This window comes from Dermacentor andersoni, chromosome 1 (genome assembly GCF_023375885.2).
Source record: "Dermacentor andersoni chromosome 1, qqDerAnde1_hic_scaffold, whole genome shotgun sequence".
NCBI lineage: Eukaryota > Metazoa > Arthropoda > Arachnida > Ixodida > Ixodidae > Dermacentor > Dermacentor andersoni.
Genome location: NC_092814.1, coordinates 104,326,409 through 104,354,230, shown reverse-complemented (window position 1 = coordinate 104,354,230; position 27,822 = coordinate 104,326,409). Strand labels below are relative to the sequence as shown.

General features: G+C 49.0%; 1 protein-coding gene across 6 annotated transcripts in view; it reads right to left on the bottom strand.

Annotated features, from left to right (window-relative positions):
* zfh2 (Zn finger homeodomain 2) overlaps positions 1–27,822 on the bottom strand; it is a 464,809-nt gene that overhangs the window by 181,630 nt on the left and 255,357 nt on the right. For all 6 annotated transcript variants that reach the window (XM_050193384.3, XM_050193386.2, XM_055061869.2 and 3 more), the window contains one exon: positions 19,963–19,995. The gene's annotated coding sequence lies outside the window, so the exon portion shown is untranslated. The remainder of the gene's footprint in view (positions 1–19,962; positions 19,996–27,822) is intronic.

The window sequence follows — 27,822 nt, the reverse complement described above, 5'->3', positions numbered from 1 at the left end:
AAAGCCGTCTTAAAGCTCTCGCTAACTGGTGGAGCCGCTGACGCATGAACTGATGAAATCACCGGAAAACGCGATGCTTCCAAGCCACCTCCGCATACGCCCTCCAAAATCGGTCCCTCCGCATGATATGTTTAATCGGACATGCATCACCTATGGGCTAAACGTCTCTGCAGCTCATGAATCGCAAATAGTGGTCACGTGAACACCGCGTCACAGGTCGCAACCGAGTGTGGCGTACAAGCCTCGCATACAGCGCATCCGATGAATCCGCAACTGGCAGCAAAAACGCTTTGCTTGTTAATGATCATAATTAAGGGATGCATTGAAATCAGTCGCCCGCTTCGGCCGGTGCTAACGAAGCGTAATTTCTGCAACTGCTTAGCCACACAACTCGTCCAATTAAAGCAAACGTGCACGTACTTAATTAGAGGTGACAGAGGCGACGCGGCGGCCGCCGCAACAAACAGGCAGAACGCGAAGAAGCACTTAATTTCAACTTGCGAGAACATGGCCAAGCCGCGCCAAAAAGAGCGGTTGCCGCAGAACGAAAAGCTGAAGCAATCAGTGGCACATATATTTAGGGCGCCGTAAACTAGGCGGCTTGCGACACATTCTTCCTTTGTGGGGGTGTCCCAGCGGGCCTGTTTAAATACACGTGCGCGCGGCTGCCGCATGCAGGCACATGCAAATAAAACTGGGCCGCCCCTCGGCGGGCCGCAGACGATACGCGACGCCCCCGGCGTGCCGCTTCCTTGTAAAAGCGAGACAGCGGCGCTACTTTATTTCGCTCCTCCGCGCATGCCTTACGACTCGCCGAAGAATGGGCCCCGCGCGCGGCGCGCAGGTGTACGGGCATCAAAGCGCCCCGCTCCGTGGCGGCGGAATCCGGCAAGGGGCGACGCTGCGTCGGCCACGACACAGCAATTAGACGCCGATTACAAGCGGAATTAATGAGCCCGAATTTATGCCACCTCGCCTTTTCTTTGCGTGCAGCGGTCCGTTTCCGCGCGGCCCGAAACCACGGACGTCGCGGAAGCGAAGCGAGGGCGGCACAAAAGCCACCGTCGACTCGTCACCGCGAAGCGAATGGCCATGCCCGTGAAGGTCATGCGTTCGCCGCTAATTACCATTAATGCATTTCCTGTGGGCGCGCTCGCCGGGCTCTCCCACGCGTTGCACGCCAGAAAGCGACATCCCGTTTCCTTTCCCAAAGCCGCGTCACTTCCCGCACGCCAGCGGGTCTCGAACACCGGCAACGCCACGCTGCGATCAAGTGTCAACTCCGGCTAGAACCCTCGGACAACGCCCATTCCGCGCGGAACGGCACACGTCCGCTCTATATTCAGCCACGTAGCAAGGGTCGCGAACGGCAGTTCATACACGTGCATACATCGTGTTGTTTTTTTTTTTTTTTTCAAACTAGGCAGCGCATTCCATGTCCTCAAGCAAACATGACTTCACGTTAGAGGCGTAAAATTGAATGATAGAACGATAACTTAATTAGTTTAGACTAACTTTTAGCGAATAATCAGCGAATAATTTTTATCGGATGAACCGGCTAACCATCTTGGATTACGAAAAACTCACACAGATTTCAAACGATTTCCACTCGTGGTTGAAATAAACAACTTGCAACACACTTGACACGTTTAGCATGCCGACGTGCAGGCTAACAATGTCACCTAATGTGAAAGACTAAACAGAGGGAAAGAGGCGTATAAGAATAATAAAAATAATTGCTTGCACACACTGCAGGCAGCAGGCTTGCCTCAAACTGACTTACGATCTACATGTCCTCGAAAAGAGAATCAAGCAGATGTCGGTGGGACCAATGGGCGATACAATCCTTTGTTTCGGCAACGTGCAGTAGACTAAATTACATTTCAGATATAGCAATAACGCGACGGTTCTATAATATTACGCACACTGAGGAGCTATTTAGAGGTGATCACTTCCAGTTACTCCAAAATAAGGCAGCTCAACACTGCATAAAATTGAGCAAGATACATTACGGTCTGCGTTCGCAAAGCAGTTACTATACGCTAGAATGGTTTGTAAGAAAATGTTCTGGCCAGTGTTGGGAGTGAAAGTAACAGCAAAGGCGGCCAGCCGGTGAGAAAGAGTTCTTATACTGACGAAAGGTTCTGCTAATTCAGCGTAAGCTTAGCTCGCATTTAGTGTATGTAAAATACATTAAAATGTGCCCGCAGATTTAGAATATAAAAAGAAATGAAGAGGACTATGTCGACATCACTTTAAAGTTTTTAATGGCACGCTGCCACGGTTAAGGTACGCGAGTTAACGACGCAACCTCGCCAGAGCGTCAGCAACTGTGGCGGAAGGCCGTAGCGATGCTCGTCACGCAGGTGTTCGAGCAGCACGGTGCACCGCCGATTCGCGCAGCGAATTTCGCAGTGAAATCTCGTTAAATGGAGCACAAGGCTAAGGCTCTAGATATTATTATTATTATTATTATTATTATTATTAATATTATTATTTGTTAGTGCCCGGAATTTGTCACATTAGACAATAGACACTAAGGACTAAATCGGTGCACACGTACGACAGAAGCTATGTGCACAAAAAGGAAGCTATGTCGCAATCTATAGAAAACTTGTCCTTTTTTCTCTGTATTTTGCGATGTAATTGGTTGGGAACATTAGAAAAGGGGCTCTTTCTTCACATCTACGCCCCTTTCCGTCAGCACTTGATCCGCTTTAACGTCAGCAATGGCAGATTTCGCAAGCAAGGTGTCTACGCGGAGCTGCAACTCGGCATTGCTGGGCAAATAAAACATTTTTCCTTCAAAACAAACGTTGCCACTCGCAAATTACGAATTACCGATTGCCCAGTTAGTACACCCATATAGCTACAAATTCAATGGTATAAAGCGGCGCGTCCACTAAAGAGCCCGTCTGTGATGCTAATCTTGACACACAGGAATGCGAATCCATGAGAAACAGTGCGTACCAAGTTAATTTGTGTTGCGCGTAGCTTTAAAAAAATACGTTCTACTATATGTATAAGTTTAAACGTAAGCACATCAGTCATTAAAATCAGTATCATCATTAGACAAGAAACGAAGGTCAATGAACACTCAAAAATGTACATTAATAGGAGAAGCGGTTTGATGAGCCATGTGCCCGTGGTCCAACACGAAGTTCACGAAAGCCAACGACTCGGAGCTGCGTCCCTTTCCGCATATTTTCATTTATTCCGTCACTACTAAATTATCACACGTAGGGTGCTTCACGCGTATAGAAGAAGAGGCAAAGACTTTGAGCCGGAATTTACTTTCTGCATAACACTTGCTTATCACAGTTTCTCAAGTATAAGAGCACATCACCGACGCTTACTAGCGCGCCTTATTCATCGTTCTCTTAGCACGTTCGTCTCCCATTGCGTCGGTCCCCGCTCTTCATTGGTGGCACGGCAGCGACTCCCATTCGGGTTCCGGAACCTATGCCCTCCCGCAGAGCTATGCGACGCGAGGGCGGCGGCAACTAATTGCGGCGTGTGCGATCTGCGTGAGCGCAGAGGCATCGCTGAAGGGCGAGACGCGGGCCCATAAGGCACGTCTTCCACGGCGCACATAAAACATCCCCCTAACAGGAGAGTGGCCCCGGGCGGAGGGCCGCGCGGAGACAAGCGTACAATCGTCTTCGATTTGGTTTTCATCCCTCGCCGAGGCGCGGTCCTGCTCCGAGCACCAGCACCACAAACAGCTGGCACAAATAAAACGCAGCGAACCTGGCTCGATCAAGGTGTGAATCAGCGTAAGCTGCTGCGCCCATGACAGATGAATGTGGGCTCCAGCGGCGGGACACGGGCCGGACGCCGCTGCCCCGGCGAGCGAAAACGAATGGCTGTGCCACCAACGGCGAACCGCATCCGGCACCACGTTGCGCCCGGCGCAGCCCACTGCACTCTCGCGTGGAAATTAATTACGCCTGAAAAAACGAGCGCCAACAAGGCACATCGCGAAGAGAGACCAGCAGGAAAGAAGGCTACAATCTTACGTGCGCGCTCGGGACGGCTCGTTGGGCCCTTCTTGCGAACCGCCGAGACCCACGCTCGCGGCAGCGGAGACGGCCCTGGATTCGGGATTCAGCGCCAGATTTGATGTACGGCTGAGCGCCAGCTCGAGACGCTCTCCGCTGGAGGTCGGCTACTCCAGGGCGAAAGATCTATCTCCGAACCGATTGGGACGACGCCTCCCACATCGCGCGGCGGCGGACCTTCGAGAAAGCCTCGCACGCGCCGCAATTAATGCCTGGCGGCAGCAGCATAGCGCACGGGCAGGCGCCACGAACGGCGAGATAAAGAACGAGCAACCGTCTTTTGTTTTCTTTTTCGATGCGCCAGCCACCGCTGCCGGGAGTCGCTTAAGAATGCCCAAGCATGAATGAATGAAAGCCACCAATGAAGCATTTGCAACGACGCCACCGATAGCGCGGCTCGAGCCTCTATCCTCAGCACGCCACAGCTGCCTTCACATGGCGAATGTATGCAGCAGAATACAGCAATGAGGATCCCTCTCCAATCAGATGGAGTAAGGCATATCTTATCTGATGTTCAAGTCACCACGATGTCGCAAACAGTGTGAAAATGCCACCAGTACATTTTTTTTTTCATCAGAAGAGTAAACATTTCTGCGCGAACTGATGCCGTACAGAGCCCCAGCAATGTCTGTGAGGTTGTATTTGTTTCTTTTTTACCGCTTCTTACCCTTGCATTCTTTGAAAACAAAAAATGCGGCCGCGGACAGCTATACATGAGGTGTCCTTGGCGTGGAACTAAGCAATTGCAAGTAGAATGCGCGGCGAGCTATGAGCGCAAGAAGCTGCATCCAAGACTAACCTCCGTATTCCATGGAAAGTTCCTCCACTCAACCTCGACTCAAGAAAATAGATGGCAGCGCCACCCCTCGAGAGATGTGGTCGCTACGCTTCATGATCCTTTACTGCAATGGTTGAGAAGTGTAGCGTCTTCATCGGTCGAGGGGGGTGGGGGGGGGGGGGAGGCGCTGTGCTGAACTCTGTGGAGCGTAGGAAAAGCTCCGAGTCGAGGATCGTTTGATAATACGGGGGTAAAACGTGGCACGTTTTCTGCGGCAGAACTCCGAAGTCCAGTAAAACGAGATGTACGGGAACCTTGTCACTCGTGTGGTTGCTTAGTGACTATTGCGTTGAGTTGCTAAGCCGCAGTGTGAGGGATCGAATCTCGCCTACGTTTGCCGCATTTCGATGGGGGCGAAATGCAAAAACACCCGTACACTTAGATTTAGGTGCATGGTAAATAACCCCAGGTGGTCAAAATTAATCCAGATTCTCCCACTACGGCGTGCCTCATAATCAAGATCGTGATTCTGGCACGTAAAACTCCATAATTTAATTAATGAATTTAGGTACCTTGTCGCTACGAAAAGCATGCAGCTGGAGGCACAAGCTATCATACGGCGACGGCACCATATGTGTGTGCGTCGACTACCGCGAATGTCCAGTTGTTTGTCTGAATTGCTGATAATGAAAATGACGAGCCCACCGAACACCTATGCGAGCATGGGGCCAAGCAAGACGCTGGAGGCGTAAAAGCGCGAATCAACAGGGAATGGAAGCCGATAGAGTACCGCGCTGATTTTCACAACCCTCAAGTGCATAAAACGAAAAACCAAGTGCCGCGAAGAACGAGAATGAGGCAAAAGGCAAAGGGAGAGTGAGAGAATTCGCAGCGTATGTTTGCTGGGAAGAAAAAAAAAAGAACGAGTTTCTGGAAAGAGCTCCGAAAAGTGGCGACAAGAAGTAAAGGAGAAAAGAGTGCTCGAAACAAAAAGAAAAGAGAGAGAGAGAAAGAGTAACCGCGGTGGCAACAAATGTCGAGAGGCCCAAGCGTGACGAACAGTCATGTGAGCAAGACGGGATGCGGGGGAGGGCCCGCAAATGGCCGGGAGAGGAGACGGTCGCAACTGAGCCCAGACGACACATGGGGCCAGCGCCGCCGCCGTCGAAGCGACGGTCCCGGGACGGAGGGAGGTGTCGGGGTCGCTAATGGCAGGACGACCGGAACCGCAGCGGGGGCATTTCCCCTCGCGTTCTCGGGGCTCCGGGCCACGAGGCTCCCCCACGCCTCGCTTTCTTCGCCCACGCTCCGAAGAGGCCGCGGCGAAGAACTCGGGGCCTCGAAGGCCAGCGTCATAAATCTCGGCGCCCACAGAAACCCTGCCGAAGGGAACCGCGGGCATGGGGCGCGAGACCAGAAATTTATTATTAGTCCCAGCGCGAAAACCTCCAATTCCATTTTGCGAGAAGTGCGTATCCGTGGCGGAGCCTCGACTCACTCGGCACCGATCGCGCGTTCCGAGGAAGTCACTCGCATAGTAACACCCCCACAATCAGTCACGCGGGGCCATCGATGCGCAGAGTCGCTGCATTGGTTCAGACAAACGGGCAAGCCGCGGAACTGTGAGAGCACTTAGTCCATTTTCAATGACATTACAATAAACATGATCGTTTACTCAGCGGTAAGACACTGCGCGGAGGTGTAGCTACGACGATAACGAAGATGTTTAGGCACGTTGTACACCAAATAACTCTCACAATAGCGTTCTGTCTGGACCCACATGCACCCGGCGAAGACAACTTGTGACCGCTAAAGACGTATTACTCTCTATGCAGTGCAGAGTTGTGGAGTGGCAACTTCGGAGTTGGAACGATTCCGCAATCATTTCACATTTTTTAACACCCGGAATGGAATGGGAGCCCGAGATTCTGGAATGGAGGTGGAACGTAATGGGCATATATGGTCTAGCAGCACTAAATGTTGATTTTAGGTGAGACTACAGAACCGATAAATTTGCCAATTAGACTAAACTAGACTTCGTAAGTTTATTACATTTCTCAACTTTTAAATGAATACAGCTATTTAAGTTTCTGCCTATAGACGACTACTTATGCCACGATATTTATAAACACGGTGTTCTACAAGTTCTACACTTTAATGGCCCGGAAACTCTTCTTCATTAAACTAGTAAAGTGCATTAGAGACAAACTTTCACTTAGAGTTAACTCCTTAACGTTTTTGTTAAAGAGTTGAGCTTGTTAATCCTCAGTTTTAGGCAACTCTACTATTCAGCTAAGGAGTTAAGTTGCCAAGAAATGTTAGAATTAGCAGGAGTATGCTTGACCTACGACAAATGGATGCAGTCAAAAAGAAAAAAAAAAAAGGTCATCTCGCAAGCGGCTGCACCCGGCGCGAGTCGACGGTCATGGGGAAAGCGCGCCATGTTTTTTTCGCCCACTGTCGAGCATCCAGGAGACGTGATAACCGGCGGTAAAGGAGTTGTGCTGGAAAATGGTGCCCGTTGATATGTCAGTAAACGTGAAACAAGAAAAGGCAGCAGACTTCAGCGATTCCGTCAGCTCTGCACTCATTTACTGCGACAGCAGCATTCTTCTTCAATACCTCCATCCTAATTTTGCTTGACTGCTTTTTTTTTTCTCTCTCAATAAATTGCACTCATCCACTACAGGGGACATGGTGTAAGATTATTTTGTACTTTGCTTTACTGGAATGTTTAATAATGAAAGAGATTACAGCCAACAACGCACTGAGGAAATAAGAGGCTGCAAGGCGTGTTTGTTTTTGCGCGCAAAAATAGTGCGTAACTTCATTTGTTACGTTGTTAAGACTTCAAAAATAAGTTTTCTCTCCCTCCTTTTTTTTGTCGCTAGGCCCACAAGCGCCCAATAGTAAACAATTGTAGAAAAAATTTTTTATTTACGGGTATTCGGCGAGTGGAATAGCGCAGCTCACGTCACTCTAGGAGTGGGAATGGTCCCAGTCTCACCATTCCGAGGAGTTAAAAGGAATGGAATTACGGAGATCTCCACCTACCGGAATGGTGTGGGAATGGAATGGAACTCCATTCTGCAAGTCTGGTGAAGAGTGGCGTTGGCTCTGCTAATTAATTCTCCATCCGCGCCAGTTCGTCTGACCGCCAGTCGCGACCAGGTCCACGAAAGTTAACTGGCGGCTGGGCGAACTGATCGCCAAATATAAAAGACAGTAGCGGCAAAAACGACGCTTTGCGCGCAGTACTCGAACATTGACCGCACCCGAATTCCCACATGGCGACTGCTGACTAAAGCCGCGATCAAGTTGAAAAACACGCCTTCTCTATAATGTGAACGCGCCCCGTGTTGAAGGCGAGACCCCAAGAACTGAGCTGGACCACAACGACGAGAAGCGGACACGATGACGAGGTCTAGAATCGTCCTATCTACATCTGGCCCTGTGGTTCGTCTCTGTTCTTGAATATTACCTTTTCAAGCATGCATAAACGAATCCACCCAGTTCTATATTCTGCGCCCATTTAGCTCCGCATGAAAGAGCGAGAAGGGGGTGGGATAGAAGAGGAGGAAGGGTTGGCTCAGTCTAAGTTTAAATGCTGGTCAACAACCGTCCTAACGAAGTTACGTCATGTGCCTAGTTATTCGCCGCAAAAGCACCCAAATACATACACACTGCTATCGCAAGGTATCGCCGGTTTAGGCGCAAAAGACGATTATACACTATTTGTCAGAATTAAATGGGCTACGTTGCCAGCGACCGCCAAGGTGACTTTACAGGCTGTTTAAAGGAGCTTGTTTGGTATAAGTTCCAACGCCGTCGACAATAAAAATAACTTTCGTACTCGCCAACCAGGTGTCTCAATTGTCAGGATCGCCACGGGAACCGCAATACACAACCGAATAACCTATGTGGTGAAGGCAAGGCATAGCCCGTACATTTCTTTAAAAGGCTGTACACATGTTTTGCGGCGTAAATAACAATTGAAATGCGTGTAGTAACATGCAACTAGTATTAAAGACTTGATAAAATTACATAGATTACAATACGACGGTAAAAAAAAAAAAGAAAAAAAAAGATACAGTACTAATGCTAACGAACATGGAACACGATCTCTCTTCATAACATGGTACACTGGGACATGTTCGTTTCTGGCGGCATGTACATTTTTGACGCCGGGAAACAGATCATAGTGGAAGGGTTTGGATTAATTTTGGCGTCTGCATTCGTGTCTCCATTTTGTGTTCTAAGATATCAGTAATGCGGACGTCCGCACGGTCATAGCAGAGCGAGCTCGCACATCTAAGAATACTACTTAAACTTTTTTTCGCATGCTTTCCGAAGAAACCGCTGCGGGGGACGGACTCCATGGATGATAAGATTTCGATTGTGCCAGAAATGTATGGGCCCTTAAAAATCGGCAAAAGGTTCCTTTTGAACTGGAAAATTGCGACTACAAGCGACACAGCTCTACATGTCCAAAGCTGCAAATGGTAAAAAAAAAAATAAAAAATAAAATAAAGTATCGCTGCTTAGAAATAATAAATTGGAAAGCGAGAAACGCCTATACGGCCTGTTAGTGTGCAAGCCGCGGCATGTCAGAACTACGGAACAAATGGACCACTCCAGACCTATTGCGAAGTTTTTCTGTTCAGAAAAAAAAAAAAAAAAAAGAAAATGCGATGCGGAGTTCGCGTTGGAAACACAAAATTTGGATTTCTAGTTTGCTCGACCGAAATATAGATGACATTTTTTCACGCCCTATCTTGAGAAGTCCAGTTATTGTGATCGAAGTCCAGTTTTTGTCTATATACCGAACGAATGGCGCACGAAGGCCATGGTAAATTGTGTGTGGTCTCGATTGCTGCAGCTATTCTGGAACAGTAATCTTTCCTCGTGGCAAATAAGAACGGGGCAGATTTGAACAATGACTTGTTCCAATGAGTGCTTCAAAACTTAGCACGCTGAAGGCACTGGCATCTGCTGCCATGCTCCGGTTTCCGCCACCAACTTGTGCTGGGAAAACGACAGTAGTTACGTGCTTCCTCTAAGTCTCTGGAGCTCCATGCTTGATAATGCGAAAGATTGAACTACTGCAAGACAAAGCCTTCCGTACACCGGGAGCACACGTTTGCTTTTTTTTCTGGCACCCTACCCTCTTTAAGGTAATACTTCCTATAAAACAAAGCTTAAAGGTTTATTCGGTGCGGATTTCTCGAGTTTAGGTCACACAAAGGGCAGATATGTGCGCCACTGAATCGTCAACGAAAAACCGCGAGGCTGAACTCCTGTAAGCGGACGACTGCGCAAAAGAATCATTATTAAGCAATGCGAAATAGCATTCGCTTTTGAGTGGAATGTCCTTGGGCGAAAATACCCATGTAATAGACAAAAACGTGGCTCACCAGCGGCTGCCCAGACCTGTAGACAAGTGTACGTTTGCAAACTCTCAAGTTATCGCACATGGAGTCACCGAAGACGCAATCTTCGTGCGTATTTAAATACACGAAAGAAAGTCGCGTCCACAAAGCGTGCAAAGCGCGCTGCGTGCCTATCGCACCGACAGAGAAATTACGCTCAGATATCGACACGAACGGCAGTAAAAAAAGTCGGCGATCGCCACAGCGAAGGCAGACAGAGAGCAAACCTCGTCCCCGACTTCGGCCCGCCGTCGCAGTGTGAAACCGGTTCCATGGACGGATTCGAGTGCGTTCGTAGCTGTATGACAGCAGGGCTTGTCTCGGCTTGAAAGGCTTAGAACGTTTGCTCAATCCCGGCGCCGAGGCAGAATGGACACGTCATGGTCTGGCCACGAACGCCTCAGAGCATTAAAAACGCCCGTGAAGCTACCGCACATCTCTAACCTTTTCGTCAAGTCATTAGCCGCGGAACAAAAGGAAAATGAAAAGAGAAACAATATATATATATATATATATATATATATATATATATATATATATATATATATATATATATATATATATATAGAGAGAGAGAGAGAGAGAGAGAGAGAGAGAGAGAGAAAACGTGGGCGCTTGGAGATAGGGCTCAGCTCCAAATTGTCCAATCAGCCATTTCATTCGCGCTCCGGCGCCGTTTCCCCCACTCAAACGTCCCTGTCATTAGCAAGTAAGCCACGTGTTCATACGTGCGCTCGTAAAATACGACGCCTCGCCTCTCACTGCCGGCAGTCGGTTGTTCAAGAGGGGCTCAAAGGAACGAAAGCTTCAAAAGCAACCGCGCCGCAGCCAGTCGTGTCAGAGGATCTCGCCGATGAAAATAAAGAGAAAGTCACTCGACACGATATCGATACAGGGGGGAGGGGGGGGGGGGGCGACCGAGAAGTCGAATGGTCGCCGGTTCCTGAAGCAGCAGCCGTAGCTGCCATAATTATGAATCCCCAATACGCAGGGCGCCAATTAATCCGTCCACGAACGCAGCCCTTCTTTCCCGCTATCGGCTATTCCACGTAGTACTTTCTTGGGATCCATCATTTGGAATGTTAATCGCCTCCGCGCTGTCTCTGCTGGAACAAAAGAGAAGGAAACAGATGGGCCGAGAAGAGGAAGGAAGGATCTGCAGCCTGTAGCGCCTCTCCCGGCAGCTCCACTCTCTCCCTCGACCCGACCTTGCTGTACGCACACTCACTTTCGCGCCACCGTCTTCTCGCCCCGGAGCATTTACGCGGTAGCATGGCTGGGCGTACTGCGACACTTCGTAAACAGCCCTTCGCTAGGCTATGCACGCAGCTCTGTTGACAGTCGCTCGTCTCTTCAGTGATGACAGCAGTGACGGCTTTTCTCGAGGGGCACAAAGCGCTGCGCCTTCACGATACAAAAACGCTCGTGCACTTACGATGTATATATAGGTGCACGTTTCAATAAGGAACCCCAGGTGGTCAAAATTAATACAGAGTACCCCACTACGGCGTGCCGCATAACCAGATTGTAGCTTTGGGAAAATTACTTAGCGTAATTCCGCACGGTGCAATGCATGTGTGACCATGCTGGACGCGAGTGCTACTCCAGTACGCGAAAACTGAACCGCTATTATACGAATCGGCCGGCACGGCCTGCCCAAAGCAGAGTTCGTGCACATCCTGTGGCTGTCGCTCCCTGCGCAAACGACGGTTCGGGAGAACGGCCGAAGGAGTCGCGCTGACGACTGTCGCGTCGCCAGAGGGACGGTATGCGCGAGAGCGGAAAAGAAGAAAGCTGGAACGGACGTCCAGGGCGGCGGTAATTTAAAGCGGCAGAGGCCGCATTCGCAGAAACAGGGCCCACCCAGACGCGGCGCAAGCCAGCCGTCGTCCATCGGACTCGGCGGCACGAAGCGCGAGGAGGCGCTCGCTCCGAAAGGGAAGCGCACAGTCGCGCCCTTTCTCCGTCTCGAAGAGATCTCTTTTCGGAAGCCGTAAAAACAATAAAGCTCGCCGGAACCAAAAGAAAGGAAACGGTAAAATACACCGCCAGCCGTAAAATACTGGCAGGTCGAGCGCGAGTTAACCTTCCACGAGAAATTTATGGTTCGGTTCATGCGCAGTAGAAGTGCGGCGCTGCCAAAAGCCGGGAACCACGGCAGCTCCGCCCGGAGAGAGACGCTGCTCGGGCTGAGGACGAAGTGATTTGGCGGAAGGAATGGGACGCGTTTTCTGGTGGTGATACAGAACGAGCCTGTGCACGTGGAGCAACTCGGCTGGCGCACCACATGGCGCTGCGCCACGAGGCGATGGCTCTGGTAGCTTTCAGGCTAACCATCCAGCCAACCGACAGGTTGGAGAGAGAAGACACGAGAGAAATTGATGTGCGAAATTAGGCGCTCAAATTAAAAACCACTGAAGAATTGTACTTTTTTTTTATTGGATGCGTACAATGAATCATTATTATTATTATTATTATTATTATTATTATTATTATTATTATTATTATTATTAGATTGCTTGAAGAACGACGCTACCATCTCTTACTGTCGGGCAGATACATGTTGTTCATTTATAGTCACTTAACTATATCTATAGTCCTGTAGTTAACTCAATTTTTTCCAAAGAGTGCTTGTAACATACTTCTGACGCACAGAGTTGCAAGATGGCGTCAACACCCGCCGTGGTTGCTCAGTGGCTATGGTGTTGGGCTGCTGAGCACGAGGTCCCGGGACCGAATCCCGGCCATGGCGGCCGCATTTCGATGGAGGCGAAATGCGAAAACACCCGTGTACTTATATTTAGGTGCACGTTAAAGATCCCCAGGTGGTCGAAATTTCCGGAGTCCTCCACTACGGCGTGCCTCATAATCAGAAAGTGGTTTTGGCACGTAAAACCCCATAATTAAAGATGGCGTCAACAGCACTGTAGTTCCCGGCCTGACCTGTCTTTTAGAACGAGGTAACTGCTGTGTTCATGGGATGACATCAGTTCCAGACTACCCCTCCATTGCACGGTTGTACATCAGGCTGAAAGGTATTTTGCCATTAACGCTGCGTATGTTCGCTCTGTTGGGAGTTATCAGCACTACGTTAGGAGTTACGATTCTGTTCGGCAGAAACAATAGAAAAGTAGCTTTGTAGTGACTACGTTTCTGTCGAAAACTAATCCCACCTACGTGTCGGTATAGCGTAATAGTATGGACAAACCTGAATAAATATTACTAGCGCAAACAGATGTGGTGAAAGAGCGCATACCTAAAATTTCCAATAAAGTGTAAACACTCACTTCTCATTCGCAAGTTATATAACTTGCGTCAACAAGTATCGGTGCAGGTTCCTTTTTGCCACCCGATCTTCCATCGCCACTATTTAATCGTTGCGCCAATCGAATAGCAGAGGAACGACTGGCGTGGGAACGTATGAGTGAATGCTGCAGCCGATCCGCGTGTTAAATCCACGCACACACAAGCAGACATCCCAAAACAATGGCGAGTTCGGGGAAAAGAAAAGAAGTAATAAACACTGCCTTCCTCCGAGAGCATCTATGTTAGTGCAGAGATATGAGACACTGCCGAGCGTGGCTGGTTATGTGCAATGCCTTGGGGAAAACAAAGGAAAAAAAACCTGCTTTAGTCGAACGAACTGTATGACACTCATTAGCCGCCTATAAGCGTGAAGATAAAGCTGCACAGCGCTCTCGACAAATGTTTATCAGTAGATGTACCCCCCTCCCCCCCGTTGACCCAGACGTTTCTTTTTTTTCTTTCGGCGAATGGACCCCCAATCTGTCCCTTAGTTACAATGAAAACCTTACACCTCGCCACGAGGTCATTCGTTTAGAACGAGGTAACTGCTCTGTTCATGGGATGGCATCAGCTCCCTTCAACCCACCTCTATCCTGCGTAGTCTTCACAACAGGCAAGTAAGTTCCTGAAGTCGTTGAGAAACGTGGAAGACAGATGGCATTGATTTTGAGACAGGCGCACAAGAAACGAGGACAGTAAGTAACAAAGAACAAGGACGCAGCGCCTACATGTTGCCTAGTGTGCTCGTTACTACCGCGCGCCTGTCTCAAAATTAATCAGATCCAACTTGCACAGCTCACGGTTCCACAGGTATCATTACCTTTTCCTTCTTTCGAAACAGACGCTAGTATTAGGACGAGTGCTTTCGTACGGAAGAATGTTTCGCAGGACAGTCAGCTTAGAGACTTTAAATCGCCCGTTCAGCCCGACATGCACATGGTTTTCAGAGGCAATGTGGCGGAAGCTTTACGCAAAGTTGACTAGCCGCACAAGGAAGACATAGACGCGACGAATGTCACACAGGCAAATCATTAACGCACGCAGTGGGAGTGGCGCTTCTTCCGTCGTTCGCAAGGCCGCAGAACATAGCTGCGACACGAATGCTCATGACGGAGGCGTTCGCCGGCACCCGACCAGTACCTGTCCATCTCGCCGGAGAAGTGCCACGAGCTTTGCATGCAACCGGCGGGTGGCACACGGGAAGGGCAGCCGTGCTCACGAAAGCGACCGCAGCCGCGCACGCAAGCGACCCAGGGGCGCGTTGCTCTCGCTGCGTGACCAGCCCGCGCCGAGCTTTTCTGGCTATCTGCTCGGCCCCCGGTTTCTTTTGTACAAACACGCCAGCGTGACGAGAGGCTCACGCGGCTGGCACAGGAAGAGAGGGGGAAGGCACAAACTACGGAGGGGATTCCAGTCATCTACCATCTCATCTACGTCTGTCCGTCACTAAGTAGACGTTATTAGCGTACGAAGAAAGGACGAAATAACAGGAAAGTCGGCAGTGAACAGTGAAAAGAAAGCGGGCTGCTGCTCCTGAAGAGGGGCGCCTCCAAACGACGCCACGAGACGACTGGAAAATGAGCGAGGGCTTTGTAATTATAAACGCTCTCAGTCATTTTCTGTCGGCCTCCTCGCGGGCGCCGCATGCAGCAGAGGGCCCGGCGACGGCCAGACAGAAAGCGTGCAAAGTCCGCCGCACTCACGAAGGCGAGTACTGTAATTATATCTACGAAAAAACGCAAGCCGTATTATAACCAATTTGAGGCGCCAAATAGCAGAGGCACCGGCGCAAAAGAACAACGAAGGCAGCGGCGGAAGGAAAAGAAAGAAAGCAAAGGTTTTCGCATCCCGCGAACGGGCACGACTCGCCGTCCAGCCTTCTCGCCCTCCTGGCGACGGACGGACGGATGGACGGGAGCACGCACCACAAAACACTCGCTCCCGATGCGCCAAATAATAACGCCGACGGGAGAGGGTGCGCGCAGAAAAAAAAAAAAAAAAAAAAAAACGCTACCAACAAAGGCGCTCCGAGGAAAAGGAGCAAATAAATTAAGCGCCGCTGATGATGATGAGAAGACGGCGAGGCGGGAGAGGGGCGCCCGAGACTATCCCGGATACACTACAGGATCGTTTTGACGGGACTCGTCACTGTCATTAAAGTGCGCCAGAGAAAAGGAGGAGGCGCGGAACGGGTGGCGAGGAAAGCGAGCGCCACGTGAGCCTCGTAGAAACAAGTAATTAAACCGCGAGAGCCTTGAGACACCGCGGCGTAACACGTCGACACGAGCGCTGCAAGTGCGACCCTGGGGTGCCGCCGCGCGGGAAACACGCCTGATCCGGCCACGCAAACGGTGGCTTCTGGATTTCGCCCGAGTGATGACGCGAGCGAATCTGCGCACACCCCGGGCCGCAGTCTCTATAGCAGCTGTGTCTTTTGAGGGCCATTAAACCGCTCGACATTCGGCGACGTCATCTCGAACGGGATGTCAAAGCCCGGATGCCCCGAGCGCGCGAGCGCATGCAGTGATAAAAACGATGCGCGATCGGAACCGCGAATACCAGCAACTAGATTCCTGCACGGCGTTAAGGACGCGTCACACGAAACCGACTTGCAAAGCACGCTTCATTCCCGTAGCGACGAGCGGTGGTGCAGGCACGCCCAAGACGCTCACCAAAATCCAACTCGGCATGTCTTTTTTTTTTTTCTCTCTCTCTTTCTTTTTTTCTTTCTCGTTGCTACCGGAAACGCTCGCGCTTACGCCGTCGTGCCGGTACTTTTGCGGAGGGGGTGAGCCAGAAAGAAAAGCATGCGTCAGCCAGCCATCGAAGCAGCCTCCTGAGAAAGCAAACAGAAAGGGGGACCTCAGCCTCTGTTCGGCAGCGGTGAATGCATTCGCAGATCTGCGGCACCAATCGGCGTGTCCGGTGGTGCGGAAACTGGGCAGCCAGCTGGCGCCTGACGCGGCCCCCGCCGCGCTGCAGCCGCGCGAGCAGAGGGCGCGCGCGGGCCAGCCTCATTTGGGCGTAATTAGAGAGGCTCGCCCTGCTCACGACCGGACGAGCAGCGCAAAAGTACAGGTGGCCCCGATTTTTCTCGGGAAACAATAAGCCTGCTGCTCGGGCGGCAGGAAGACACAGAGACTGTCCGCGACAGCGTGCACTCGGCAAAGGGAGCCGCCGCGCACGAACGCGTCGAGGCGCTCACCCCGTCAACGGGCTCTGTTCAGGCTGATGAGGGACACGTTCTTCTGCCGATTGCTGCGTGTATAAGCTCGACACTTAGGCGGCACTGTGCATCGCAGTAAATACAGCGGCTGTCAATGATGACCAGTGCGACTGACAGCATGCACCACGAGCGAGAAAGACGAACACTAAGCGTTCTCCTGGTTGCCAGGGCAACGATACAGAAATGAGAAGATTTAACGAATGCGCTGCTTAAACGTGATAAGATGAATGGGTAGGATTTGTCGGCCGTAGTATTAATTATATATGATGCGAACTGTGTCGTGGAAATCCCGTGGAATCTGTGGACCGTCTATATGGTGCTTGGCTTTCCCGAGAGAAGACGCGGATTCTCGAGTGTCCCGACATCCTGTATAACGTACCCTGAGAGGCAGCTCGAGTTCTCGCGATGCGTCAAAACATCGCGCCAGTCGCCGTGCGATAAAGAAGGACGGCTGTGATGCAACCAACACCGAGCTCAGGAGCGCGGGAACGCTGCTGCAGTCACCACTATGCCGCCAGCCTGTGCAAACGATCGGCACGCAACCGCACACCAGGGAGAACAGGAGATGGGCCCGGTCGCTGGAACAGCCCGTTCCCACACGACATTCAGGTGACGCTCCGTCAACGGCGGCCCACGGGTTCCCTCTCCTCCGCCTCGCAGACGCGCCCCTCTCTCGATCCGCCGGGGCTAGCGCGACCAGACTTTCTCCGCGGGCAATGCGCTTAGTCAAACAAGCTCGTTTATCACTCGCTTGGCGCTCAAGCGCAATCCGCCGGTCCTGCCAGCAGACTAGCAATAACGGCAACTTCTTGATACACAACGCTTTGCCGGACGCGCTTAGGGAGAACGACCAGTCGCCTTGCCAACTCGTGCACTTGCTAGGGCCAGACGAGCAAAGAACGCCGACGGCGCACGGGCAGCGGTGATGCTCCGCGCAAGAAAATGCGCTTTCACTTAAAGTACAAGGCATGCTGGAGCCAGAACGTTCGTGCGAGATAGTAAGTGCAATTTCTGGATCTCTCTACGACAACCATTGCCAACTTTAAGCGGGCTGCCGTAGCTGAACAAAGCAATTGTGCTGCACCTGCTACATTTTGCCCGAGGGAAACATTTGCCGTGCTGTCAGGTGCTTTTTTTCTAATACGGAATGGCAAACCATTACTTATAGCTAGCAGAAACGTTCTTGGAGGCAACTATTGCGTCAAACTTCACACACGTTGTGTCTGGATGGCAGGGTGCGATCGCCTTAACCTCAGCGTTCTCAGACAAGGTACGAATCCTCACGCACTAATATGTCTTGCCCATCTGCGTGCATTGCGCCTGCAATAAACGGAAGCGCATACTTACAGAACAATAGACGTATCCGTTCTGAGCGATGATGTGTGTGCGGTACCCAACCGTTTCAGTCAGCTGACTAATGAACGTTTCACATATTCCGTGGCAGTCTTTTTTTTTTTTTTTTCCTCCGTACCTTCTTTCTTTCGTTAGACTGACAATGGATATATGGGGCTGTGAACCGAGCTCCTTCGCGGGCGCTGATTGGCCCAGATGGCATGCATGCAGACAAGCGTCCAGTCGGCCGGGCCGGACTGTTAATAAAAATACCAGCACCTCGCAGCGTTCGTCAGCGCGGAAAGGGAAAAGGGTGTCAAAGACGACAAACGGCTCTGTCACAGCGACGCAATTTGTGTGACTTCGCGATGCGTTCTCCCACTTTTTTTTTCCCTCCCGAAGGGCGGAGGAGGGACCCACAGCTGCGCCTCTGGGCGAGCGCGTCGATGACCAACTGGTCTCCAGGACACGTTTCTTGGAACGCAGCTGCGGCCCGGGACTGACCACGGCCACCCAGAGCCGACGTGCTGGCGAAACACGACAGGCGACCACCGAGCAGAGCTCCAGAGTCCGACCACAGATACGTCATTCGTAAGAAATGAGAGGGCCAAAAGAAAACCAATCGAAGTGTCGACGTATATCAGCGTTCAGCTAAGGACCAACAATGCTGACGTGTCGGCCATAAGAGTAAGGCGCTTAGAGAAGCAAGCAAAAGCGACACAAACACGCATGCGCGTTTCCAAGAGGTTCGTGAGCGTACTGCAAGCTGGACCAGCTGGTACGAGCTCATCCTGACAAAGGGATATATAAAAAAAGATAAAAATAACTTAAGAATGCAAACTGTATCTGTACATGTCTTCGGAGCCTTATCAAGACGTGTCCTGTTTTCATTTTTCTGAAATCAGATTTCGTAACCTCAACACATAGCTTTTTATTGAACTCGCTTAATACCTGCGTACAGCCTTAGGTCAAATGAATAAACATTGCCTATAGTGCCTACGTCCTTCTCATGCGGTGGGAAGAACGCGAGCTGAAGCCAAGTCATGGCGATGCCATCTTCTCACTGAGTATCAATGCATGCACTCGTGCTTCCCGTCATGACTTCACTCTAGACTTGGTAACTCAAAAGCAAAGTGCGCTATTGAGACGTGCAGGAGCGCTGTCCTTTCGTACTTAGTCGTCTTACGCGCTCCTAAGTACGAAAATGAGCACTGAGCATATATACACTGGTGAAATACCATCGCGCTAAAGTGAAACGCGAACAAAGGTCGTTGACTTGGTTTTCGATTCTGCTATGTGAGGCAGAGTGTTCATAGAACCACTCATACAGCCCACTTTTCCAAAGGCCTGTGAAAATAAGTGCGCACACCCTCCAGCCCTCTCTTTTCTGTGGATAATAATAATAATAATAATAATAATAATAATAATAATAATAATAATAATAATAATAATAATAATAATCTTTATTACAAATAGTCAATTTGTACATATAATTTTGCTAGGTCTGCCGAAGCCTTCTGTGGGCTTGTATGGCAGAAACCTGGAAGTCAGGACAATGAATAATAATAATAATAATAATAATAATAATAATAATAATAATAATAATAATAATAATAATAATAATAATAATAATAATAATAATAATACTAATAATAATAATAATAATAGAAACACTGAATAAGGAATTACTGAAAACAGGGTAAAAATTGTCTGTTTAGTTCGCGCTTCATTTTAGTGCGTTAGCAGAACAGATGCGCTTTTCCCGAACAGTGACCGGGTCTCAACGAACACCTGTTCACTACATGGAAAAACAAAGTATCGAACACTCACCTAGCATGTTGAGAAGGCTTCAAGAAACTGCACCTGCAGACAAAACCAGATGTAGAGCTTTGAGTTCACTGAATACACGATTTCAACGATATGGCAATACGCACGGTTAACCTATGCTTATATCTATGGTCATTTCGTAAATACCCCGACCTCTATGCACATGGGAACATTCGTTTAGTTTCGTTTCCCAAACAGTGGCGCATACCCTTTAAGCGGGATTGGCCAAGAAGCACACTCTAAAGTTGGTGAATTCTTCATCTTCCTCAGCAGAAGAACATAGCCCATACACGGCAAATGCTTGTTGTTGTGGCCTTGCCTGCTACTCAAAACATGGCTCTAACCCAGTACAGGAAATCGGCATACTCTGATGATGATGATGATGATGATGATGATGTGCCTTCAGAGTATGGCTCGTACCCACTACGGGGAATGTAATAAAGTTTTTCATCCATCCATCCACTACGGGGAATGGGCCAAGAATCGGGTGGTTGTACGCACAGCTAATGAATTCAACAAAATGAGCTTGAAAAGGCTAAACAGCGAATAAAGAAGCAGCGTGTAATTGAGAAGTCAGACCACGTGAATGGGCGATTGTATTTTAGAAGAAAACAAAAGATTTATTGAACAATGTAGAATGGAAGGAATTTAGAAAACTTAAAACAGGAATAGTAAGGCATGCTCTTCTTGTAACACTTCGTCGTAATTTTTTTTTTAAGTAGGAGCACTTCAGAAAAAGCTTCTTTCTCGTCAAGCATTCAGTTTATGACAATCTTTCTCTGCCGTTAATTATTACCAGCGCACGCACATTAGACGCTTGCACCTGGCGAATACGTTTCATCATCATCATCATCATCATCATCATCATTGTTGTTGTTATTGTTGTGCGACATAGCCCAATCCCATCCTAATGTCCAGTGAAGCAGCATCCAAGACAAAAGAGATCGCCGTGCACAGCGAGTTCCTTTAAGCCCGTTTCACATGGTGCCAATTTGACTGCGTTTTCGCACTTGCCAATTCGCAGTTGCGGCAAATGGACCTTCGTGCGTGCGATTTTTCCATGTTCCGAGTGCTAAACTTCCTCGCGGGAAGTTTAGGACGGGGAACCAATCACAACGTGAATCGCAAGACACGTCACTGTGGCCTGCCTACTTAATTTTTGTTTTGATAAAGTAAGTACTCGAACACAAACAACTGTCACGAAAACACTTTAAGTTGTTTTGCTTTGTTTTCACTGAAGCGTACTGACGCCAAGAATAATTTAGTGCTCATCTAGGTGCTCGCAGATGCGAAAATAGCAGGTGCCGCGCTCGGTGCATGTGAAAGGGCAATGCGAAGTTCTCATTTGCGGAAATCGTACCTTTCAAAAACGCAGAGCAACATCGCACCATTTGAAACAGGCTTTACTTAGCAATGAGGTGCCTCCTTCTCTTGCGGCAAATTCTCACATATTACTGCATCCAGTCCACCGCCTTCGCACTTACAACTAAAACGCCAATTAACAACTACGAGCTTAGAAAAACTCTTCCAACTGTTTAGACGGACAACCTCGCATATCACCGTGCAAAGATTATAGCAGAATTATTGCGCAATTTGCTTAGAGAAGCAAGAGAGAGAGAGAGAGAGAGAGAGAGAGAGAGAGAGAGAGAGAGAGAGAGAGAGAGCCCCTTAATGAAATTATGCCGGCGTATAAGTATGCGCCTAATAACCTAATAATCTGACATACTACTAACTCTGTCGCCCATACATCACACTTTACATGCCCAACATCCCCTACAAATTTCATTTCGCTAGATTCAATAGCTCTCTGAATGAATTATCGTCGACATTTGGAGCGGAGATCCTCCAGCGTCGCTACAAATGTAGATGCGACTTCCATAATACTACAAACAAATGATCATACTGCCGGCATGCTTAGCTGACCTCGCTGACCGGACCTGTTCTGTTTCTAAAGTCATCGTACAGTGTTGCCCGTAGCACCGCTGTACCCGAATTTCCGACACACGAGCCAGAAAGGCTGTTTCCCAGCAAAGAACTCTCGTCTGCTGAATACAGGTTACTCACTCTAAGCGCGGTCCTCTCAGGAGGAAAGCGCTAGCACAGAGGCTTTCCGAGTATTCCGAAAATTTCACGTGTTCGTAGTTTCTTAAAGGTATTCTCCCTGCCAGAAGAACAGTATTATTACCATTCAATGGTACCAACTTAACCACCGCCAAAGTGCAACAGATTAGAAGGTGTGTGAGAGCTTGGCAGGCCCTGGTAAAGTCGAGGCTCCTGGTTGGGAACAATACTCTTCTCGCAACACGTAACTTGACCACGAGAGAAGGCAAAAAGCATTTCTTTCGTCAGTTTATTTGTACATTGTACACTCGTACATCTTTTTTACTAGTCCCAGCGCTTGCAGTGCCGCTGTGTAACTCAGCAGTATTCATATCATCTGTTTATACATATAATTGGACTGTGTTGCAGTCTTCTTTTAACAACTTCTTTAACAACAACAACAACAACAAAGGACCACTAGCGCCGTGAACAGCTTCTCTTAGAATGAGGCTATGATACGGCCCCCATGATGCCACGCGGAAGCATCTGTTTCTGTGAAATTTAACGAAAGATTGATTTTAAATTAACTAAGGTCAATAAGGACAGAAATCAAGTAAGAATTTTCGACAACCATTCTACCTTACAATGGGCATTTTCCTGCAAAAGTCGCCAAAGATGGCGATTCGCGAATGTTATTTTTTCCACCGTGTGACGCAGAAAGAAGCAGAAAACGTGCACAGTACGGCGGAGGCGTGAGAAGAAGTGGAGTTCAGTGACGCGGCGTTCTTAGAAAACAAGATGCAGTAAGGACATGTGCGAAACCTCGTCGGACCAGACAAAACAGCAAGACGGCATTTATATATGTGTATATATATATATATATATATATATATATATATATATATATATATATATATATATATATATATATATATATATATATATATATATATATATATCTATATATATAGCACACAAAGTGCTCGGCCATCACTAAGTTTTGTGCGCTGACGCTGCGAGCATGCAAATTGTTTTGTTTTTTCTTGTTCTGATAAGCGGAAACATGCAATCAAGTCGGCTAAATGGATACTACATGGTGAATTTCTAAAAGAACAACAGGCCGCATGTGGGCGATAACGACGGCTCAATACGAGGAATGCGACAAAAATACTCCGCGTTACGCCCCTGTCGCAAATACACCGTCAGCATGCATCCCGGTATGCCACTCTCCTAAATTAAAATAGCTGATAGTTATTCCTGACGGCGTGTCCCGGTATACAAATTACATATACATACATATGTTGACATGAAAAAAATATATTTCGTCCGCGACTTACGCCCGATTCATGTGATTTGCAGGGAGTGTTTAAGTCAGCGTGAGCAGAAACAAATTGTCGGTCATAGGCCATGATGCATGTATTAATTTGTGTACCCGATACCTAGAAGCCTAACCCAGGCCCGGTAAGCTACAAGAAATCCTACAATAAAATTATGTTTCTCTGCTTTATACGCCACACTGGGTACACGACCCTGGTGATAACAGCGGAGCCGAAGCCAATTCGAGAACGCGAAGAATCTCATGCTTTAATAATAATGGGAAGCAGCACATTAACGGTTATGTTCCCAAGTCATGGGAACACACTCGCTTTCTTTTAGGAGCTATTACAGCCAAATAAACACCGTCCAACAGTAGGAAGTAACCGTCTTGGAACGACGGGTTTTGCCAAAGCAACAAGCGGCGAATCTGCAGAAGTCAAGACACTTGTCCAGAACAAGCTCCGGACAGCATTAGGCGACCAGCAGGGCGATAGAAGACAAGGCATCTCGTAAAGGTAGTCGTGCATGGTGACATCCAGCTTTCTTCCCAGTCCGGCGAACGCCCCTCGCGTGTTGACAAGTTTCCCGACTTCCGTAAAAAAAAACTCACCATGATACTCCTATACCGCGGCGGCAAAAGTAAGCATAGATAATAAAGGGTCGCTGAACCTAACTGAGCTCAGAGCGTCGGTTTAAACCATGTAGAAGTGACGTAAGACTATCAGTATACTGACTATCGACAGTGTTACGGCATTTCGGTATGACGCTATCGAACGCGTAACAAAAATTATCGATAGGATTACGTTAGTTGACGGTTGACATTGCTATCGATAGGTTTGCAGTTTTTTCGCTAGTGGCATTACCAGAAATTTTGCAACAACTGACCATCAGTAACGCTAAGGTGATGCAGCTGGGAAGGGAGAAACGCCACCAAATTAATGTTGCAGTGTTTGCGTGTGGTGCGTTGTATGATTATACACTACTATCAATCGACTGTACTATCGAAAGTTTAATTATGACTCAGCTATAGATAGTACTGTCGATAGTTTTGCATCACTACCATGTAGCCATTCTAACAGCGCCAAAAGCAGCCGCCCAACCAGGAGAACTAGCCCTAACCCATATCTCACGTGGCGCCAGGAATTGAATACGATACTGATCGTGAAGTATGCACAAGTACTTATGGAGGCCCGCTGGCTGACAACAAAAGCGGGTGAATGACATAATATTTAGGCAATTTAGGCGAGATTTCATGCACACGCACGTGTGTAGTCTGAGTACACGCGCATGGTGAGCCATGTTTAAATTGAGAGGTGAAGGAACTGCACACAACCAACCGCAGCTGTGCTCACTTGAACACAGCTGCGGTTTCTTTACAGGCAATACGAGAACATTGCCCAAGCCTTCTCGGGATCTGCAACTTTCACAGACGGTGGCTGCTCCACGCAGAACGTTTCCGAACCGTCGACGTGACTATCAGACGCTGAGGGGCGAGCGACTACTGCGTTTTTAGGCAGAAAGAGGTGCAAGCAACTCGCCAATCAGTGTCGTTATAAAGTAACATAAGTATGGGATACTCAGAGAATGGATACTCACGGATATTGGTGTGTGTACACTAGACAGTCGAATGAAGTGGGACCTAAGAGGAGCGACACGCGGCTACCAGAAGTTGCGCACCTCCTGAAAATCATGCTTGGCGAAAAGTCCGCTTTCAAAGCGCCAGTCGCGTTATTACGGCGTCTGATGAGCCCGTAGACTTCCTATAACACCCGAGCACCAGATCTCGCGCAGTTGTAGACCCCTATTTGTCGCACGTCCCCACTGTTTCTTCTTTTGTGCCTTCCGTGTAGTCCGCAAAGGCAGCGAAAGTAACATGGAACAGAGAAGCGAGGTGCGCGCGCGCGTGTGTGCAACAAAACATGCCTAGTTTGACAGCCACCGACTAGCCCTGAGCCAAGTTATCGATGCTGCGGAGCACAGTACACACGAGTGTGCTTTCGTACTAGCCGAGCGACAGGCTGCGTTTGCACCACCTACGATTTATTAATTTAAGTCCTTAATACATGCGTATTCGTTACTAAAGGTTTCTTTCTTTTTCAGTTCAGACAGGATCTTATCGCTTCACTAACCACTGAGTGAAACATACCTGAGAAAAACTGCAGCCGAAAAAATAACTCCGCTCGCCAAACCCGCACGTTCCAGCAGCGTCACGGACATGTGAACGTCCATCATGCTGCATTGCCGCCGCACCATTTCCAGGCCGTGAAAGTTGCAGTATCATGGCAATCAGTGCAATGCGTATCAGATAACCGTGCCGCGTCTTGCACGTCTCCCAAGTAAAAAAAAAAAAAAGAGAGAAAGAGAGAGAGAGAGAGAGAGACAGGAAAGCTGCACTGCTATGTTCACGGTTCATTCCATCCAGTAGTGCCACACTAGCCACGCCGACGGACGGTAGCTAATGGCAGCGTTGTCATCAGGAAAACCGCCGCCATTCTTCACGGCGCTTTTCGAGGCTCGTCCGGGCGCGCGCGCACGATGATTCCCCTCCCCACCGCATATGTAGACAGGGAGCGAGGGTGAGAAAAGACCCTCCTCAAAGCGCGCCACCTTCTCCAAATGGCAGTCGCGAAGAGAATCAACGGCGGGGGAAGCCGCGCCGCCAAGGTCATCCACGACGCCCGAACGCATGCTGATCGGGGAAGGTACGCAAAGACGACCGTAATTATTGCTCGGGGAGCTAATTACAAAGCTTTAATCCCTGGAAGAAAAGGAGCCCGCAGAGGGGTGCCAGACAGACAGGAGCCCCTCCAGCAGTGTTCGACCGGCTCAATGCGTCCCAGTGACAGCCATTGGTACCGCAGTCGCACTTGGCGACGCGCGGACCCCCCCCCCCATTCCCTCTTACTACTCCCCCCACCTTCGCACACGTTACTGAGCGCCGTACCCAAGAGAATTTTCGCGAAGCCAGCGCTCCTCCGAGCAGTGTTTGTTTCAAATGCTGGATCCTGGCACAAAGAGACGATCCCGAGAAGAACGCAGCGCGACGGCTGGGCGCGCCGGATTCACGCTGTCATGGCCTTGAGGTGGCTAAAGGACCCATGACAGCGATAAAAAGAAAGACGAGCAGGAGAAGACAAAAGATAGGACAGGCTGCCAGGCTCAAGCGAAAAGAAACAAAGCAGTCTCGTAGCATAGCGCCCAGTCCCCGGAAGAGATTTGCCATTGTTCCTGGTCTGTTTTACAGACGGAAGCGTTCAGGGGCGCACTCAAGCACCGTCGACCACTGAGCCTCCTTTTCTTCTGCTTCCTCCCCACACTTTTCCCCGCCAGGTCTCGCATTCTGCGTACGCCATTAGGCTTTGCAGATGGGAGAGCAGGCGTCGACGGGCTGACAAATCCGCGAGGCCAAGACACGGAGACAATTTTGGAGACACCCGCAGCTTGCAGTAATTGTTCTTCGAAGTCTGCGCAGGGCAATGGCCGTGTGGTTTCTAGGAAAAAAAAAAAAGGGCTCACACCACAAGGCAACTTAAACGGTCAGTGTTCGAAACGAATGGCCAGATGGCCTTTGTCACCGAAGGTGAGTCACTGTCACTTCTATCTGCGGTATGCCTTGAAAATAGCTATACAGCAGACATTTCTTGGAAAAAAGGAAGGAAAATGCATATACAGCTTAACGAGAAGTCTCGCCTTTCTATAATGGGGAAATGAATGGGCGACCTAGGGGGCTCCACGTTCACCTCAGGGTGACACAAAAGTAAAAGAAGATAAACGAAGCTAGTCTGCACGTGTTGGAACTTGGGTGAAAATGCAAGTTCCTCGAGAGCCCGAGCAAGACTAGCACGACAGCAAACAGCAATGGACAGAACACTCTTAAATATTGATGGTACGAATCGACCAGCTTACAGATATGCATGGCCACGAGCTATGACAGAGTACGAAGCAGTTATTTGCAACGACTTCCGTAGGCTTTCTTTTATTTATTTTTCGCTCAGTCTGTGCATGTAAGGCCATCATCTCTTGCCAACATGAAAAACAATGGCTGGTTCTTTTAGAGACAGGACATTATTTCTTTGATCCAAGGTTCGCGTAGTCATTTATGGAAATTTGAAATACCGGAGAAAATTGCTTCCCGTAATTCCGTAAAACCTCAACCATCAGGCGATAAGCATCATCATCAGCGTCATCACGGCTTCCAAGCTAGTGTAGCAGCAGCACGGTCAACAGCTTCGCGTGAATCCAATTAGCTTGTATCTACAGCTTGTCCTGAAAGCACTCTGGATGTTGTGGATGATACTCTGACATGGCTTTCGTAACGTCGCACGAATACTCTCTATACAATCTACTTACTGCATTCACTTGCCCTCCCCCTCGCTTGCCCTTCACCTCCGGCCTTAAAGGGACCCTAAAAAAGAAGAGCGATTTCTTACGTATCAGTAAATTGCCCTTCTACAATATCAAAAACTTCACTCTTACCTCGACAAGACGCTTGGTAAGCCAGAAAAA